This window comes from Triticum urartu, chromosome 1A, assembly GCF_056163025.1.
Source record: "Triticum urartu cultivar PI428250 chromosome 1A, HENAU_Tu73, whole genome shotgun sequence".
In the NCBI taxonomy this organism is placed as follows: domain Eukaryota; kingdom Viridiplantae; phylum Streptophyta; class Magnoliopsida; order Poales; family Poaceae; genus Triticum; species Triticum urartu.
The window spans coordinates 522910360-522913672 of NC_141873.1; positions in this window are offsets into that span (position 1 = coordinate 522910360).

Genomic DNA, 3313 nt, shown 5'->3' on the forward strand with positions numbered 1-3313 from the left:
CAAGCAACCATTAAGTCTTCAGAATGCAGAACACCAGAGCTTCACTCAGAATGATGAAGGTGTTGAAGCCATCTCAAGAGTGTATCCAATGGCTGGCACAACACGTGCCCCTGCATCAACTGAAGCCACTGACAGCACAGCTGCACCGAGACCCAAGAAACGCGCTCGTGCACTCAATGAACGAGAACTTCTTGTGGCTCTTCACCAAAAGCAAGATAGGCATCACGACTGGCTCAAGAGGCAGATGAGAAGTATCATGCAAGACGTCAATCGCATCAGAAATCTGGCCACCAAGAATGCATTCGTCACACACGAAACCTGTCGCCGCACTTGGAAAAGCCTCACCATGATGTGTCCTGAAGCTGAACTTCAAGAGGATGGCTTCACAGAGCGCTTCAAATTTGACTCCACGCCTCCTCGAAGGGCTACACTACGCCAAACTCCATCACTTGAAGATTCGGAGTTTTCTTCCTTTGCTGCCACGGTGTCCGCCCGAATTATCGAAGAAGAAGACGATGCTACATCACCTCCACCTACTTCAGCTCGCGTCGAATCTGCACCAAGCTCGTCTGCACCGCCACCCAACTCCACCGACCCTGCTGCGCCTGGGAACGCGTAGAAAACTCTATGTCTTCAAACCTTTTTGGTCATCACTGACAAAAGGGGGAGAAGCATATGACGTTTATAGTCTTCAAGCGGGTCACTATGGGCGGGTGTCTTTCATCTTTTGCTACATTTTTGCTTCGTGCTTACAACTCCCATTTTTGCTACATTTGCTTCTTTGAGTTGTAACACATAGCCTTGATGGTCGTCTGCTACCTGTTTGTCACTCTGTTATGCGAAGATAAATTCCGCATGTGCGACGATAAATTCCGCACTTAGATCATTCTGCAGACGTCCATTTTCCATTATGCATGTCATTATCTTCGTATACTCTAACATGCATAGTGGATTGTCATCATAAGTTGAAGTGGATACAACCTGCCATGTGCATTTGCATTCAAAAAGCAAATTACTTATATGCACATCTTCAGGGGGAGCCCTTGCAGCTTATGAAGACAATTCATGTACAATTTTACAAATTATGTTCCCCGTTGAAAAATTCAACTAGTTTGTCATCAATCACCAAAAAGGGGGAGATTGTAAGTGCATCTAGTGCCACCCCTAGTTGGTTTTGGAGTATTGACGACAAACCTAGTTGAGGGACTAATGTGTTTGTGAGAATTGCAGGATAACACAGGTAGAAGTCCATCATTGATTCCGTTTCACTACCAGAGATGACCCCTAAAAATGTACGAAAACATTGAAGACAATGGTTGTTTATGAAGATATTCATATTGAAGACAATGACATGTGAAGACTCCCTATGAAGCTTATGGAACTCGAAGACTTAGATCCTTCGTAGTTTTATTTCATTTATGATGTGTCATAGGAACCACCGTACTGTTAAGTGGGGTCCAAGAGAACCAGTCAGGATGACTGAAGTGATGCCTAATACAAATCCTATGTCTTCGAGCGAAGACTATGAGAGCAAATCTTGTCCAGAGTCGGACAAGTCAGCTTTACTTGCAGCCCAAGTAAAATTGCCAAGTGAGTTCAAAATCTGACCGTTGGAACACGTGTCAGTTCCTTAGTGACCCAGGGTCATTTCGGACAAATCAGGTCGGGTTGCCCAGTGGCTATAAATAGTCCACCCCCTTTAACCATAAATGGTTGGCTGCTCAGATTTCAGTGCATGGCTTTTGTCGTTTGAGAGCAACCCACCTTGAAGCCTTTGAGAGAAAATTCCTAGCGAGGAGAAAAGCCCTAACCACCCAAAGCCAGAGTAAATTGGGCATCACTTAAGTCTTCTTGTCTGAGTGATCTGAAGACTTATTACACTTGAGGACTCTGAAGGTTAGGGGTCGCGTTCTGAGCATCCAAGAGAAATTGTGGATTGCCGGTGAACGAAGTCTGTGAAGGTTTGGGAGTCTACCATGAAGACTTACCAGAGTGATTGGGCGAGGTCTGTGTGACCTTAGCTCAAGGAGAATACGGTGAGGACTGGGTGTCCTGAGCTGCGTGTTCAGGACTGGGTGTCCGGGACTGTGTGTCCTTTGGTTTAAATACCTAGCCGCTCCAACCAGACGTACAGTTGTCACAGCAACTGGAACTGGTCCAACAAATCATTGTCTTCAACGTGTCACTGGTTTCATCTTCACTTCCTTTTACTTACTGTTACTCATTGTGAAGCCATTGCATGCTTGCTCTATCTTTTGTCTTCACAACGTGAATGTATGATCTGTTTGGCTTCATAACTTCTTCCTACCTGATCCTTATTACACTGCAGCTGTTTGTCATTGTGCTTTCACTCTATTGAATACTTGACCATGGCTGGCCTAGTGTAATCTAACTTCCGTTGCATAGTAATAGGCATAATCTTTGCTGTTTGTCTTCATAACTCCCATGTTTCGAAGACTTTCATAAAAATCGCCTATACACCCCCCTCTAGTCGATATAACGCACTTTCAGTAAGGATACAAGTCAATATGGCAATTAGATTATACCAAAACTAGGAAGAAACCATTAATACGTAAAATGTTAAAGGGGCAAGAATCATTGTGCATTCGCTCCTCTTTATAAACACCGGTGGTAGAAATATACGTTCAGAGAAAGAAAACATCAAGAGAAAATAAACACCAGTGCTGGAAAGATACGTTCAGAGAAGGACAACATCATGAGAAAATAAGTAATAGCAAGGCAGTCTTGATGATGGCACTTATCAAGAACAAGACACGCATTCTCTTTTGTGTTGCTCTTTTGTTGACGTGTACCACTTTTCTGTGTGGCCTAGCGACAGCGGGGAGGGACATAGGTAATTTCTGAATTAGTTTCCTAGATGAGTTTCTTGATATAAAACAGACCCACATGATTATGTATCATTCTTTCCATACATATTAATTTGTACGTTGTGGTGCTTCCTTCATTGTGTTTAGGTACCAAGGCTGCATTTGGAATCCAATGTTTTACTTACTCAGTGTGCATGGACTCATATCAGTATGCCGTTGATTACTGCAACAAGGAGTGCAAAATACTTGGTTATGACGGCCAGAAAGGCTACTTCAAGAAGGAGAATCGTGGCGTGTGTTGTTGTGCCTAAAGTTAAAGACATGTTATATTGTCATTTTGTAGAAAATCATTGCATGTATTTGCTTTTCAGTATACTAATTTATATGGATTATACGAGAATTTCAATAACATATACTGGTAGTTGCTTCCGAAGACCAACTTGACTAGCCGATCAACTCTTTAGGTCATATGAATCAACAATGAG